Source organism: Meriones unguiculatus, chromosome 4, assembly GCF_030254825.1.
Source record: "Meriones unguiculatus strain TT.TT164.6M chromosome 4, Bangor_MerUng_6.1, whole genome shotgun sequence".
NCBI classification, from domain to species: Eukaryota; Metazoa; Chordata; class Mammalia; order Rodentia; family Muridae; genus Meriones; species Meriones unguiculatus.
The window spans coordinates 24,692,962-24,710,721 of NC_083352.1; the positions used below are offsets into that span (position 1 = coordinate 24,692,962).

At 40.2% G+C, this 17,760-nt stretch overlaps 1 long non-coding RNA gene across 1 annotated transcript in view; it reads left to right on the forward strand.

Annotated features, from left to right (window-relative positions):
- The window catches only part of LOC132653604 (uncharacterized), a 168,615-nt gene that overhangs the window by 121,926 nt on the left and 28,929 nt on the right, over positions 1-17,760 (forward strand). The window contains exon 2 of the long non-coding RNA XR_009591342.1: positions 10,287-10,405. This is a non-coding gene — a long non-coding RNA (uncharacterized LOC132653604). The remainder of the gene's footprint in view (positions 1-10,286; positions 10,406-17,760) is intronic.

Consider the following 17,760-nt stretch of genomic DNA (forward strand, 5'->3'; position numbering starts at 1 on the left):
CATGCTTATGCTGCACAAACCCACACTCAGACACATGCACATACTCATAATATAAAAATAGGAAACTTAATAAAGCTTTTAAAAGAAAACAGTAAAATCATACTCAATTTAAGAAAGTGATTTTTAAAGCCTGAATCTGAAGAAGATTTGATTAAAGAAAATCCTGGATCTAAAAAGAAATTCAGACAAAAATTTTGTTTGTTGGGCTGGAGAGATGACTCTATGGTTAAGGACATTGGCTGCCCTTCCAGAAGACCTGTTTTCAGTTCCCAGTACCCACATAACTGTTGACAACCATCTGGAACTCCAGTTCATTCCAGGACATCTCATACCGTTTTCTGGTCTATGTGTGCACTAAACATGCAAGTGGAAAACAAAATACATTCAGGCAAGACACCTAGACACATAAAACATTTTATTTAAATTTTTGTACAATCAAAAAAGGACACTAAATATTGATGCATCAGTGGTAGTTATTCCAAGTTATAGAATTTTACTTGGATTTAAATACAAATATAATAATGAAATATTCCCTGAACTAGAAAGGGGTTAACAGAACACATGTGAGAGGGAGGGTAGCAGAAGGAATTCCAGGGGTAGAGGGATTTAGTGGGGAAGGGAACTAGAGCCAAAGCAGGCAATAGGGGCAGAGTCAACTAAAACTAAGTATGTTTAAAGATGACATAAGGATACCTGATACTTTCGAACCTAACTTACAAAGAATTTATTTGTGATCATAATGGTTTGTGTGCATTGATCTTACTAATCATAATACTGACCATAATAACATTAATATTTTATTAATTAATTTGGTGTTGTAATAATTGGACAACTGTACAAAAACTCATTCCGGAGGCCTATTTCAGGTATAAATTTGAGGTAAGATATAGATTTCAGTGTTAGATACAGCTTTCCAAGTTTTTGTTAGTTCACAGGCAGGCAAAAAGCATACTGAGAATTCCACCATGTGCAAATGTACAAAGCAAGAAGAGAACTAGAACAGGTTGAGGGACAGACAGATTGTAATGGCAGTATGTAAAGCATTCTGATGAGACTGCTAAAAAAAGGGTGGTAAACCAGTAGGACAATGGATCAGAGATATGAGTAGATCATTCATCAAAAGAGGAAACGAAACTTCTATTAAATACATGAAAACAGAACGCACATGTTCAATATTACAAATAAGCAGGTTGTGAGTTAATAGAGCCGTGAAATACGGTTGGGAATATAAACCTCCTCAACAGATGCTGGAAGAGTTGGTTGCCCAGCCTGCACCAAGGCAAGTCATGTAACATGCATCAAACCTCCAGATGCATTGGTCCTGACTCAGTTAGTACACAGGAGTATCAATAATATCAAAAGCAAATTATAAAAATGCTTGCGGGGGAGGGCAGTGCAGAAAGCAGCTTAGTGGTGAAGAGCACTGGCTGCTTTTAAATGGGACCCAGGTTAAGCTCTCAGCATCCACATGGCAGCTTCTGCACCCTTTTCTTGCCTCTGCAGGGTGGCAGGCATGCAGGTGACACACATGTATACAGGCAAAGCTCTCACACACAGAAAATAAAGACAAATGTTTAAAATATTTTGGCTTGTTTGTTCGTGTTTGGGAAAGGGCCTCTCTATATAGCCAAGGCAAGACTGCCGAAGTAGCCTTCTAGGAACCTAGGATTAGGGTTACAGATTCGTGCTACCATGCTTACTTTGCCTTTTCATTTATAGTATACAAAATAAACCAAAATAAAGCCCCACAGATAGAAAATTATTAAATAAAAAGTAATGATTAAATGTGCTTCACCCATGAGATAGCAGGATTAAAGTTCCTAAGGAATTGTAGTAAGATGTTTCCTATAATAACACACGCTAAAAGTTGCCTAACAGTTTGCTCTGTGTGTTTTCGCCTAAAACATCAAAGTTCATTTCCAAACACGTACTGGAAAAACACAAAGACCATGATTTCTCCTTCTTTGCCTTTTTGGACTGGCTTGCAAAGGTGTTCTGCAATGAATACATATCTCTCGCACCATTGGGAAGAAAGCAATTATCTTCCCAAAGATACATCACAGTCGTATTGCTCTGTGTCTCCCACACTGAGGTACCAGATCCATCAGAGTAAAAGCCTGTTGCCTTCACTCTTACCTGCTCTCTGCTAATAGAAATGCTAGCTGAAACTCATCCATCTGCACTATCTGGCCCATTAGCCAGATATCCTCCTTGGCACCTGAATGATGAACCTTATTAAACATTTCTGAATTTTACAGAATACAACAACAACAACAGCAAAAAAGCTTTAAAAGCTTCTTCAGATTACTAACACACACAGACTGTCAGCAACCTCCAGGACTCCCAGAAATCCAGAGGTAGCCATGCTTTCATCTGGACAGATGAATCCCAATCAGGCAAGAGCCTGCTGTGGCCAACTTTACCCATTCCTTCTCAGAATACTAAGACCAGATAGAATTAGGCTTAACTGAATTGGTACATAGGGAAAGACAAAGAAAGGGTAGGGGGAGTGACTGCAGTAAAGGGAGTATTGGAAGAGGGCAGAAGAGAAGAAAGCAGGTCCAATTTAAGATTCTGGGGGGCGGGGTCATCTGCTGGGTTTGCACTGTGCAGCTCGTATATATGAGGGACTTAACTTGGAAGGGGCGCAGGAAACCTGCTCTGTTTCCTCCCTACAAGCCTCAAATATATATATTTTTTATTATCCCCATTTTACAGAAGACAGAGCTTTAAAAGGAATCAATAAAACAGCTCACCTAACCTTTACCTGGCAGATCATCAAGGTGGAGAGTCATGCCAAGATCCAGATTGCCTGTCTTGAGTTGGTTCTCAGGCAAGATCCCTGTGCATATTAAAGACCCCTATTGCACCATAGTGCAGGAAACTAATTGGAAGCGCTCTGGTTTCCGTGACTCATAAACTTTATGCTCTTTTAGCATCATCTTGGCTGAGCAGACTTCCTAACCACAGTTTAATAGCAGAAGGCATTTAAAATAACAATCTCGAAAGTCTTTTCAACCTCTCCAATTAGAGTAAAATAAATTGTCTCTTGGAACTGGGAGCTGTGCTTCTACGTGCTGTGGGGCAGCATCTTGGTTTCTGATATCCTAACTGAGAAGAGAGATGACAGCTACTGAGACTCCGCTCTCATCTTTCTCTCAGGTCTCAAAATATCCCTTCGGATGATGCAAGCTGCCTGCTCACGTAGCCTGTCTTGGCTCTTCCTCTCATGGTTCAGCTTGGCTTTTGTTCATTTTTCTAAATTAAAGCTATGAGACTTTGTTTGTCAGATTGGAAAGTCAAATGTTTGTGTGATCAGCACCAGCTGATGCTAAGTGAGCCTCAGGTAACAAGAGAAGAGCCCTCTACCCATATCTTTACATCTTCTTTCCTTTAGATTGTGCCACTTTATAACACATAGATTATATGTCTATAAAATATATCTTTTTCCTTGTATTTAATGATCAGAAATGGCCTCTGATCCAAAATCAATTGTTAAGCAAAGAGGCAGATGCCCACTGCTTAGCTATTGTTTGTTAGGTGGCTGGTGTCTTTTCAGTCACACTTCTGAGGAGCCACTGCTACTTCTCGGATCAGGAACTCTGGCTGTGGGATGACCTGGAATTAACACATGAAGTTATGAGGCTGACTCGTGCCTTAGCATCACCTGGGCAACTTAAATTTACCATTGTGTCTTCATGGGTACCTATGTTTTTAATTCTTATTTGGGTGTGCAGGGTCCTAGCATTGGGGTGTGACCTTTGACTTATGGCCTAGCGATAGTAAACACAGTCTTCTTTCATTCTGCAACATTTCTACACTTGTGGCTGCCCTGAGAGCAAGTCTCTCACTCTGCTCCTCATTCTCAGGTTATTTCTTTTGTACTAGCATTTTTTTATCTGTTGCCATATTCTTAAGTTTCTCACAGATATATATTTTATGTTCAACTTATGATTATCAGGTTATATATATGGTGGATGTTATATTATATATTTATATATTAAATCACATATAAATATATAATTGTAATTATATCTTTATATAAATATATTGTTATAAATATGTAATATATTATAAATGATGAATAGACAAACAGATAAAAATACCATGTGCTTTTTTATTAGCCTGCTCTAAAACAGTAATTTTGCATTTCTATGTCCTTTTCCATCACTTTCTTTTTAAATTGGTATTGACTCCCTTTCTTAGAAGTAAACACCCACTTGCTAGCTTTTAGATCACTTTCCCCTGGCAGGACTGCCTTGACGGGCCACAGGAGAAGAGGACACTTTCAGTCCTGATGTAACTTGCTGAGCTGGGGTGGATGGGAAAGGGAGCTCCCCATTTCTGAGGAAAGGGGGAGGGGAGGAGGGAAGGGGCTGCAAGGATGTAAAATGAATAAAATAAATAAGGAGAAAAAAAATTTCCAGATTTCCAGATACCTCAGTCTTTCATAGATCTGAATTATCAAATTGTAATTTAAGTGTCCTCCCTAGACATCTTATTTATAAATGCATAGGCTTGAAATATTAAGGGTCATGAAAAATATCTAAGCCATGGTCCTAAGCCAGCCCCAATGTTACCATGGGAAGGGTGATTGACAGCATCAGACCAGGGTGTGTATCAGCATGTTTGGGCTTCATTAACACAGGGTTTACATTTGTTCTATCTTAGCTGCTACTTCAATACCAACCAGGAGAAGGCACTACAGGCTAAACAACTGACCCTTTACATTTTCTTTAGCATGAAAAAGGAGAGATCTAGGGCGATTCTCATTGTACAGATGCTGGTCCAGGCTGAGGCAGCCAATGAGGCTTCTCTGACAGACTCACTATCAGATATCCTCCAGTTTTGCTCTACCTACCCCACTGTTCATCCTTGTACATTAAGTCCGCACAAGGCAAAAACTACCTGACATCCCTGTCATAGCTTCTCAATCCTGCCCTGAATTTCCTCACTTACTTTTTTGACTACTATCTAAGGCCTCATTGCTCAAATGCAAAAATCAACTGTTTGACGTGTTGATATGGAACTATTTTCTCTAAGAACATGAAAAGTGAACATTGCTCACTAAAAGCACAAGGATTCTGTCAAGAATCTTCACTTTTGACGTGCTAGGAGTTTATTCACACTGTGAGGTCTTCACTTCCAGCAAGCAAAGAAAGATCTCCTCTCTCCTGAAGGACCCTCCTCCCACCCTCCACCCCCAAAAATGGACAAGCCACCATGCGGTATCAGACAAGAACAATTCTTCTATTGGATAAAGAGGCTCAGGTTTCATTATTTGTCACACCACACTTCCAACACTCCTCTCTGGGTGGTTGAGCTTCCTGGAGGAGTTATTTTTTATTATTGTCAGAAAAGTGTGAGGGAAGGTGTACATTGTAAGCCAGCAAGCACACAAACAACTCAAAAGCAAAACAGTAACAATAATTCGATTTTAAAATGGGTAAAGGATCTTGTATTTCTCAAAAATCTGCTTGCAAATGTTTAACAGATATATTTTTTTATTAATTATTTCCTTTACATCCTCATCACAGCTTCCTCTCTCTCCTCTCCTCCCAGTCTCTCCCTCTCACCTATAACTCCCTCTCCCCATGGATACCAATGAGCCTTGGCATGTCAAGTTGCAGTGAGACCAGGCACCATTTTTCCTCTTTAGGAAATGGCCATCTCCTGTAACCAGGCCAGATTTCCAATGGAGAGATGGAAACAACTACTCACTCACAACACCTTCGATCCACAATTTATCCTGTCTACAAGATGTTCAGGTGTAAAGATGGAGCAGGATTGAGGGAATGGCCAACCAATGACTGCCCAGCTTGAGACCCATGCCCTGAGAGAGACACTATAATGATACTAATAGTGTCCCCTGACACTATGACTGATATTCTGCTGTGCTTGCAGACAGGGGCCTAGCATAACTGTCATCAGAGAGGCTTCACTCAGTAACAGATACACTTCAAATGTTCACCGCTAGTCACCAACGGGATGCAAAGCAAATCACAGTGAAATACCACCTCATAAAAAGAAAAGAGACAAAAAATGTTGGAGAGGGTATGAATAAGAGGAACTCATCAGCAGGCCACTCCTTGGTGGGAATGTGAATTAGCATAGCTGGAAAGGGTCCTTTGTAAGATGTAGAAGTCCCACATAATACAGCAATTCCCCTACTACAGACGTCCAAAGGAAATGAAATCAATCTCTCAAAGAGACATCTCTATCACCATGGCCATTCATAACATTATTCTTTTTCTAACTAATTTATTTTTTATTAATCTCAGATTATTCACTTTGTATCCCAGCTATAGCCCCCTCCCTCATGCTCTCCCTCATCTCCTCCCATGCCCTCTCCCAAGTCCACTGATAGGGGAGGTCCTCCGCCCATTCCCTCTGACCCTAGCCTATCAGGTCGTCTCAGGACTAGCTGCATTGTTTTCGTCTATGGCCTGGTAAAGCTGTTCCCCCCACCTCAGTGGGAGGTGATCAAAGATCCAGCCACTGAGTTCATGTCAGAGACAGTCCCTGGACACTGGACAGTCACTTGAACACTGAGCTACCATGGGTTACATCTGTTCAGGGGTTCTAGGTTATCTCTATGAATGGTCTATGTTTGGAGTATTAGTCTCAGAAAAGACCCTTTTACCCAGATAGATATAGACAGACAGACAGACAGACAGATAGGATAGATAGATAGATAGATAGATAGATAGATAGATAGATAGATAGATTAGATGATTGACAGACAGACAGACAGACAGACAGACAGACAGACAGACAGACAGACAGATAGATAGATAGATAGATAGATAGATAGATAGATAGATAGATGTCACACACTCACTGATACTGAGAGCCTGAAGAACTCTGACATACAAACAGGTAACGAGGAATGGTGTCCCTTTTTTTTTCAACTATCTACACAATTCTCCCTCTGCCTAAAATACCATCTACTCTTTCTCCCCGTTAAATCCCACATACACAGAGGTCACTGCTGTGTTAGTCTTCTGGGACTTCCTTAAGTCAAGCTGTGACCTAACTGACATTTATCTCCTCACAGTTTTGAAGCTAAATGTCTAAGGTCAATGTTCTAGCAAATTTGATTTTTGAAAGAGGAATTTCTCCAGACTTGCACACAGTCACCTTCCTATTCCATCTTCATATGATCTCTTGTGTATACATGTGCACAGAAGGACAGGACAAGCTCCCTGGTGTCACATTTTCAGAGAACACTAATCCTTTGCCTCTGGGCATACCCTTGAGGTTTCATTTGCCTTAAAACCTTAATCTTATCTCTACAGAGGCTCTACCTCCAAATCCGGCTATGATAGGAGTTAAAGTTCATTAACCAAATTTGGAGGAGAGTATCTGTGAACTTGTGGTCCAATAAACCAGCTGCTACATACATCACCCTCAGAAATCAGTGGTACATCTGTGCTCTCAGGCAGCCATACATCTCTATGCTTTGTGGCACCATGTGTTTGTACGCATTGTAATCCAACACCCACTATTGCCTTTTAACATGTTAGCGCCAATTACATTTATATCATACAATAGAGAACATATATGTATGTGCAAGTATATGTGTGTGTGTGTACACACACAAAAAAAAACCACATACACACATACAATCTGTGCCTGGTACTGAATAAATAGTAGAAAAAATGAAAATTTGTTCATCATCTTAATTCTCAATCCAGTGGAAACTACACTTTCCCAAGCTGTATATTAACTATCTGAATCCATTATCAATGTACCTTATTTGGTTAATTCTAATAGAAATGTAGTTTTCAGAAACAATGATTAATTAATTAACTGTATACTAATACTCAAATTTTAATGCAGCCTTGTTATAACAAAAAAATCACCTGCCAATCAAAATGTTTAAACAAAAAGTTCACAGTCACCTCTATGATTCACATGAAGTAATATAAATGAAGACAAAATTATTATCTACTTACCTAGCATAAATTGTTCATCAGCCTGGACAAGCGGAAAGGAATGGACTATTTCCCAGGCTGAGATAATCCTCTGCCTAGGTGATTATTACCCACTGTGAAAAGGATTCTAGCATTAGAGCATCATACAACTGTCAGGGATTATCAGATGAATTCCCAGTCAGTGACCTGCACTCAGGCTACCCTAGATAACAAGTCTGCCGTGCTATGAGAGAGAAGAGGGAGGGTATATTTTTAACCCATCCAACTTCATGTTCCTGTTCCCACTCTGTCTCTGTCTCTCTGTCTCTGTATCTTTCTGTTTCCATACACATACATACACACACACACACACACACACAGAGAGAGAGAGAGAGAGAGAGATGTATGGCTCTTCTAAGAAAAAAAATTTATTTTTAAAAGCCCCTGAATTACTAGTTATTGGCCCAGAGCATGATGAGAAATATTAAAGAAATTTCTTAGCACAGTCAAGTCCTTCCATCTCCATGAAGCCTACTGAGCCATATCAACCCACTGACTTCATGTTCCCTGCTGTCTCCATGGCTCCTTTGGTATGTGGTCACCTTTGGGTAGCTGTTTTCTTACTGAGTGCCTACATTTCTACTATCGTATCCATCCTTTAACCTCATCCATCTCAGAGAGGAATCTATTAGTAGCTGACAACAAAGATTGATGGAAGAGTTCATTACTAGGATCATTATAGAAATACTCCAGAGACATGAGGACAAAGGCAGAAAAAGACATGAGGTGTTAGGAAAGGGACCCCTGGGGATTCCTTTTCCATCTTTCTCTACTACATATTTCAGATTCAGTATTTGGATTTGGGAATTAAACCAAAGAGCTATAAAAGAATGGCTATGAATCCAATCCCAGTGTAAATTCAGTATCGTCACCTCTTTTCACAGAAATCTCATGATACCTCCTGAAGCCTGTTATTGTACAACTACTTGGGGTTTTGTTTGTTTGTTTGTTTGTTTGTTTTCTTGGTTGCCTGCTTTGAGGGTTTTAGGGGGGTGTTGTTTTGTTTTGTTTTCAAGACAGAGTTTCTCTGTGTATCTCTGGCTGTCCTGGAACTCACTCTGTAGTCTAGGCTATCTTGGAACTCAGATCCACCTGCCTCTGCCTCCCCAGTGCTGGGATTAAAGGCATGTGCCACCACTGACCAGCTCAACGTCTTATTCTCCGTGAGCTAAATAGTTATCCCTTCTGACCACAAGCTGCACACTTACTTCTATAATTACTTTGTCCCCAAGTTCAAAGAGAGCTAACACCAAACTCAGCATACAGTCTACACACTGTCTGCTCCCAGTGTAGAGTGGATGGTGGGTGGGTGGGTGGGTGGGTGAATGGATGGATTGGTGGATGGATGAAGAGACAGACAGATGACTTGGTATAAACCATTCGAAATGAGAGGTCTAGAACACTAGAAAACCTTGGAGGTAAGAACAGTAAAAATTATTATTATGGCCTTTGGCAAAGAGCTCTGAGAGGGTGGCTTAGGGTAGAGATTTCTTAGGTTTAATACTCAGATTGAGGGAGACACTGTTGCAACTTACCAAAAGAGAATGCAAGTTTAGAACCAAAAGAGATAAGTCAAATCTTTAACTACTGAAAGGTATTTCTAGACTTCAGAACTAAGGGATTAGCATGGGTATTTAATTTTTTTTTCCTAGCATATACATCCCAGGAATTAGCATTGGGGGGAAAAAGCAAGAACTCAGGACAGAAGGTCAGATCTGGAAGAAATAATGTGCATTTGGTTGGATCTTCAGTGCAATTTTTAGGGTCCTATATTTTAAGCACAAGTTGTGACATTCCAAATAAATTTTAAGTTTCTTCAGAGCAAGAGGGTTTTACCTTCTTGATTTTCTTTAAATTACCTTTCTCAAGTCCCTTCTTCCTTGGTGCCTTACCCATGAAACAAGCATGGCTGTGATGAATGGAATACCCATGTGTATACAATATGGACCTTTCACCGCAACTGAAACACTTCAACTACTCACATCTAAGGTGTTTTTGCAGGAAGCGGAACCACTTGCAGTGAAATGGCCCGAGATGCGGGAGGGACCTGGCGTGCGTTCAGACAGGAGCCTCCCCAGGTTATTAGATGTGTTTGACAACTTTGCTGCTTCTTGCCACTGTCGTTCCCATGGAAATAGACACTGGATCTCAGAAACCCCCGAGTGTGAGAGCTTAAAACTAATCACTGTGACTAAATAAATAAATAAATAAATAAATAACAGGCTCTTCTTTTTTTTTTTTCCTCACAGGGTATAAATGATGATTAGGTTAACAGACCCTAATCCCTTTTCCTGTGGGTGTGTTTTTCAGCAACAGCATGGCCATCCATCCTATTAAGAAAGTTTCCTGTACCTGTTCCTTTCAAGCTGTATAAACATCATTTCTCAGCAACACTTCAGGATTCAGGAGGAACCCAGCACAGGAGTTAGGTAGGAATTATGATCTTGCATTTATTTTCTATCTCTTTGTTTAGTGATTGTTCTGGGCGAGGGGGGACAACAAGTTTGTTTTTCCTCCTGGGAGGGTTATGCCACTCTCAGCAGATTAGAAATTTAAGAACATATAATTTCCTAATGTCTGTATTTCACTTAACTAAGCCATGGAGGTATACATAAAATATCACTCGGACTAAAAATTGAAAACATCTCTGCACTTAACATGTGTTGGGAGATTTTTGTCTGGACGGTTATTAGATCCTGTGGCTCTAACTGCAATGCCCTGGAGTTTATGGATAAGCTGATTTATAGGCAAGATTAACTAGTCCACAGTGTACTGCATAAAATAAAAAAAGGTAGGCTCTGTTTTCCATGGATGCTTTTTTACAAGAAGAAAAACAAAGGCCACACTGGCCACCTGGCCGACTCTAACTTCACTGACTAAACAAAGAAGTTGTTTGTGTGTGTCTCCACGGAGGGAATAAAATTCTCTAGAACAAAGGTACTATGCACCTGAAAATGATGCAGCAGTGTTCTTCTTTGATGAGCTCTGGAAAACAGATGACAACTTCTGCAGTGTTGAGCACAGCCCAAGACTGAATGCAAAGCTCCTTGGATTCAGGGAAGGACAGATCTCACATGCTTTTAGTTTCTCTTGCCTCCATATGCTCACATTTCCCCTTCTCTACCACTAGATAGCACTTCAGATGCCCACCAGTAACCCAGTAACTGTCACCAAAGATCTCCTGTTCTCTTTTCCACCGACATTCAGACAGCCCTTCTATGGCATTCTATGGACATAAAACGTGCAGACAGTAAACTTTTGGTTTTCTTTACGTATCTTAAACACACAGGATGTCTTGAGTTGCATTCTGTTGATTCTTACAATTAATCTTTAATGCTGTATAGCTTTTTTTAAATAAGACATAGAAATATATGTGACTTAGTCATTGTTCTATTGCCGTGAAGAGATACTACGACCATGACAACTCTTACAGAAGAAAGCATTTTAATTGGGGGTGGCTTACAGTTTCAGAGGTTTAGTCCATTGTCACCACGGCAGGGAGCATGGTAGCACACAGGCAGAGGTGACGCTAGAAAAGTGACTCAGAGCTCCACACCCAGATGAGCCAGCAGGCAGCAGGAAGAATGAGCTTGGGATGGACTTTTTGAAACCTCAAAGCCCACCCACAGTGACATACTTCCTGCAGCAAGATCATACCCCTAATCCCTCTCAAACAATACGATTCTCTGATGACTAAGCATTCAAATATATGGGCCTATGAAAGCCATTCAGACCATCACAATATACAATTATAACTTCATCAAGTATTAAGCACTTAATTTCCTTGTTTTTAATATCTGAGTAGAATTCCATTGTGTAGATGTCCCACAATTTCTGTATCCATTCCTCAGTTGAGGGACATCTAGGTTGTTTCCAGACTCAGGGTATTACAAATAAAGCTGCTATGAACATAGTTGAGCAAATTCCTCATCTTATGGTAGAGCAACTTTTGGGTATACACCCAAGAGTGGTATAGCTGGGTCTTGGGGTAGCACTATTCCCAATTATCTGAGAAAGCACCAGATTGATATCCAAAATGATATAAGTTTGGATGATATAAATTTGCACCCCCACCATCAATGGAAGAGTGTTCTCCCTTGTCCACCTTCTCCCCAGCATGTGTTGTCTCTTGAATATCTCTTTTGATATCAGCCACTCTGATGGATGTAAGATGGAATCTCAGAGTTGTTTTGATTTGCATTTCCCTGATAACTAACGACATTGAGCATTCTTGAAATGTTACTCCACCATTCAACATTCCTCTGTTAAGAGCTCTCTGTTGAGAATTAGCTCTGTTGCTAATTTTTAATGGGGTTATTTGGTTTGTTGATGTTTAATTTTTTGTGGTTATGGGTAATGATATAGGGAAGAGCAAGAACTCTGGCCTTTCTGTTTCTGTATAGAAGAAACTGAAGGTGAAGGAATTGAAGGAAAGCAGGAAAATACAGTCAGACAGATAAAAGAAATCAACAAAACGGTTCAAGACCTGAAGACAAAATTGGAAAAATTAAAGAAAACACAAACAGAGGAAATCATGGAGAGGGAGAACTTAGGGAAGAAAACTGAAACTACAGAGGTAAGCATAACCAACAGACTACAAGAGATGGAAGAAAGAATCTCAGGTGTGGAAGATACAATGGAAGAAACTGATGTATCCATTAAAGAAAATGTTAAATCTAAAAAGTTCCTGACATTACCCTCACTGAACTCTTTTTACAAATAAATAAATAACAACCAAGTTTGAGAAAGGAAAGTGTGCCCCTCTATCAGTTACTAAGAGGAAGAATAAAGAAAACTCCATGCAACCAAAGCCACCTATAAGAAAATAAAAATATTCAGAGGTCCCCTGACTATTTTCTAACACCACCCAATGAAATGAGAGCAAACACTAAAGTCACAAACATAAATCCACATCTCCCCACGCTAGCAGAGAACCCCCATTCACCTCCCCACACCAGCACAGAACCCATTCATCTCCCCACACTAGCAGAGAACCCCGTTCATTTCCCGTACCAGCAGAGAATCCCTGTGCCAAGACTTTCATTACTTTTCCTATTTTCAATATTCACAGGGCAAAGGAAGCTCTCTTGACTGTGTTTAACCCAACTCTAAAAACTGGGGTTTGGCAAACTCAATACAGTCAGTGAAGCATTGAAGAGATTCCCATACATTTCCAAAAAAATGCTTGTAAGGGACTGTCCTATTTGCAGCCAAATGGAGACAAATAGATCCTTTCCTAAACTTCACAAACCTAGACTTAATGGAGTGAAAATATGGAAAATGGGTAAGGAAAACAGCCACTCCTACTCCCCTCTCAGCCAGCATTTCCCCCTAAACAACGGAAATGAACATTTGGAAACTTTGTGATGTAATGAATGTGTCGGGATGTTACTTGGAAAGGTCCAGTTCAGAGATAAAAAATGGGGTTTGTCTTGCAGTGTGCAGCTTGACAAGCCCTTGCTACCAAGTAACAACACAGGCAGTAACAAGCCAGAGATTAAGTGGCTACATAGTTAATGATTCGTCCACCCAAAGAGACACCAGAATTTCCCAGCCACATGGTACTCTAAATTGAACCCTAAATAGAATGGGAAAGATCAGAGATTTCAAAACAGAAGATGTGAAACCAGTTGTTTTCCTGGATTTGTTTACATCTGCACTACCCAAGCATTGTCAAAGAAAGCAATACTTTGACACTAAATGAAGAATATCCAAGCAACCTAGTAATTAAATCAGTAAATTAATTATTATTCTGCAACTATTGGAATGGCCAAAAATGGTTTTGATACACAAGTAGAATCAATCCGCATACAGTAAGAAAGATTAGGGATTTACAGCCAGTAAGCAAGACAGCAGTCAGTGGTGAATTCGTAAGTTATTTATTAGTAAGTGGTGAGGATGTATTCTAGCTAAACTGACTTGTTGGACTGTTGCCAAGACGAGGCTAAAGTGACCAACTTCCTACGATGGACTGTCTTCATATAACCTTCCTACATGAGGCTGAGTAATTTAGTCAGATAGCACGTGTAATCAGGTAACAAATGTAGGGTTCTCGGTAACCCGATTTTAGTGGGACTTTTGCTGTAATTAGAACCTACAGAGATATCAGCTGAAACCGAAGGTTGAGAGACCTGAATCAAGTCACATCAGAGAAGTCTTCTTCAGTGACTCTGGTAAAATCTGTATACAGGAAGATGATAAAGCTAGTGAGTAATTAGCTTACTATTTTCCAAAGGACCAGATACTTGCTGCCCGTTGTTTCCACAGAACTATCTAGCAGTTCAAATGGCAGCTGAGTTCCTGAGTGACACACAAACCTACACCTACTTTTGTAAGCTTCCAAAATAATACATCGCTCTCCTGAGGAAAACATTCCCTGATATTCCCACTTCCAGCCCTCAAAGTGGAGCTTCAAACCTGGTACTGTGTGATAAAGAATTTAGCTCTTTTCAGAGTGTTCCTGCCTCAGCCCTTGGATCCCGAGAGGCATTCCCTGGATCCTGAACTGTGACAAGAGCATCTCAGATTACGTAGAAGCCCTGATGGCGAAGCAATGTGACTTGGAGTAGGGTCTTTGGGTCACACCGTGACAGCTCTATCTCCCAGGGGTCTGCAGTTAGAAAAACGTAGATCACAGAGCAGCGGCAGCCCTCACTTTGTTTTACATCCATTTCCTTTATTTTGGGACAGACTTCTTTTTAACTCTGTGCAGGCTTGTTAATCACTCAAGTGGCAGAAGCTTTGGGTGACACAGTGTCAGCTCTGCCTCTGCATGTGTTAGCCATCCGTGAATAGCTGACTGAGCTCCGGTACATACGCTGGTCACTGCGGCTCAGGGTTAACACAGAGAGAGGTAACAATACATTTACAATCGGCAGTATCAGCCACAAATCATTTCAGGCACAGTTCACACTAATGACCCCATTGTGAGAGGACAAATGGAAGCTGTGTGCTCTGAACTGGTACCTGCCCATCTGTCTCTCCCTGGGCTGACAATAGGCCATAAGCATGAACATAACAGCTTTCAGTAAGTTATGCATCCTTTCACACATTATTACAACTCACAGTGTTCCTGTGGGGATGGGTGGGGTACCTATTTTCCTGAGTCTGCAGGTATGAAAACAACACTAGATGAACTAACAGGATGTAAACAAAAGCTTCTGACACTAAACAGTTCACCAAAGTTTGTCTGATTTTAAGATACAACCATCTGGGACACACACAATATTTTGACCAGCTTGCTTCCTAACCTTAATGAGCAAACATGTTGTGACAGAGCTTATCATGCAAAAATAATAATAATAATAATAATAATAGATTCTTTTATTCTTAATTCAATTTGCCTAAAATTATATACATACCTAGACTTTAGATGCCCTATAAAGGGCGTCCGTCCAGAATATTTTTAATTGCTAGAATAAGGGTCTGAAGAGACGGCTCAGCATTTAAGAGTACATGCTGCTCTTGCAGAAGGCTAGAGTTCATTTCCCAGCAGCTCACAACTACCTGTAACTCCTAGATAGCCCTCTGACCTCTCTGACTTTTGGGGGCATCAGGCACACAGGTGGTACACACACCTACATGCAACCAAAACACTCGCATTGAAACACATAAATATATTCTACATGTGTGGTGTTTTGCTTGCATGTCGTGTGTTGTATGCCCAGAGAGGCCAGACGAGGGCGCTGAATCCCCTGGACCTGGAGCAACAGAAGGCTGTGAGCCACCACGTTGGTGCTGGGAACCAAACCTGGGTCCTCTGGAAGAGGAGGCAGTGCTTTTAACCGCGGATCCAGCCCCGGTTTAAAAATAAAAACAAAAATAAAAATGTTTAAGAGGTAGAATAAAATACCACAAGAAAGGGGATTTCTATAGAATTTTGACTCCAAATCTGATCCCAGAGTCGCTCAATAATCATCTTCCAGGGCTCCGGTAAAGATAAAAGGTTAAGGTCGGCACAGACAAACGCTGGGCTGAATTCACGAGCTTGGTGTGAGAGTGCAGCCCTCAGTGCAGCCGGGGCAGACTGATAACCCAAGCTGGCGATCAAAGTCTTCGCTGCTCCCTTTTATGTTTCAACACAGTGAAAGGCCTAAAGCAAGCAAGAGTGCCCTGCATAAATGGTGGGGGACGGGAGGGGGGGAACAATCCAAAAAGACGGGGGAAGGAAAAGGCAAAATCAATATTCGCTTTGTAGTTCCTTTCATTAGTGTACTCTTAAAACTTACTTTCTAAAGCCAAAGATCAAGACAAAGATCTTGTCTGCATAATCCATATAGAGTTTCAGAGGACGTGTGCTGAAGAACCAGCATAATGGTGATAGCTCTTAACTTTTGAGGTGTTAAGTGAGCTGACTTTATGCTTCATATGGAAGAGAACTTAATGCATAAAAACATATTTGGGAGAATGGAATGAATATTAGCTTTTAGAAATCTCTTAACTAAAGTCATCTCAGTATTTTTTATTGTATAAACTAAATTGAACATTTTAAATTGTTTTCTTGTACAAACACTAAATTACAACGTGACAGGCTTTTAAAAAACAAAAGAAAAGGGAGACAGTACGTGAGTGAATGAGATATAAGTGACATAATATTTAAGCAAAGGGTATCAATTCAAAGCCTTCTCTACTTCCTAATAATGATTTTAACCACACTCTCCAGGTGATTATCACATTGTTTAAAACTACTGAGTCCAAACTGTTGTAGTCACGTCCCCAAGAGTCGGGGTGGGGTAGGGAGGAAGTCTTATGCCTACAGCAAATTCACAAAGTAACCCTGAGGAAGCAGGGAGCACAGTAACCCAAAAGGCATGCTAAAACCAGAATCCTGAGCTGGAAGTGTGCCCTGTGAGTAGAGTACACGCATGAAGCTCTTGGCTCAATTGCCATCTGTGCAAACACGGCAGATATTACATGCTTAATAAGCAGAAAACACAAAGACGGGTGATCTTGAGAAATAATTGGGAACAGGAAGAAAAATCAGTGTTAAAAAATTTAGTAAGAGAGTTTTCTGGTTTAAATGTTAATGCTTCCCAGATTTTACGCTAAGAGACTAATGAAGACACATTCACAGCAGAAGTATAAATTTGTCAGCTATTTCCCAGAAGATAGCTTGGACATTTCTACTACAGTTTTGAAATAGGCTTGCCATTGGTTCTAGAGCATTTTGTTTTGAAGAATTTTTCTAAAGATATGTGAGAATGGTTTCCTAAAATGTGTATAAGGAACACATGGCTGTCACTATCAAAATAAAAATGTAAAACAACAAATGTCCAAAAATGAGATATCCATTGAATATGATGGGATATTTATGATTGAATAAATAAATAAGGGTATTAAATGAGGGTATTAAAAAGAAAAATTATTCACTCTACGTAAGTGAAAGAAAGCAAGCGTTTACTAGAACAGTGTTGTCGTTGCAACTTTGGAACCAGGTAGTTAAACTTCAAATCCTGGCCCCACAATCAACTATCACTGTGACTTTGAGAAACTTATAACCCCCTGGTAATAAAATGTAATAGCATGTTACCCAAGTGGGTTGCTTTGAGAACTAAACTATACAATGCACATACAATGTTTGTAAAAGTACCTCACACAAGAAAAAGGCTTCATAAATGTTAACTGCCCCTCACCTCAATCTAGTGAGGTGATGTATGTAGTGGCTATTCCTGGTTGTCAACCGGACTACATCTGGAATTAACTAAGACACAAAGGACTAAGTACACCTGTGAGGGACTTTTTTGTTGTGGTTGTTGTGGTTGTCATTTAAAGTTGGAGGACCCAC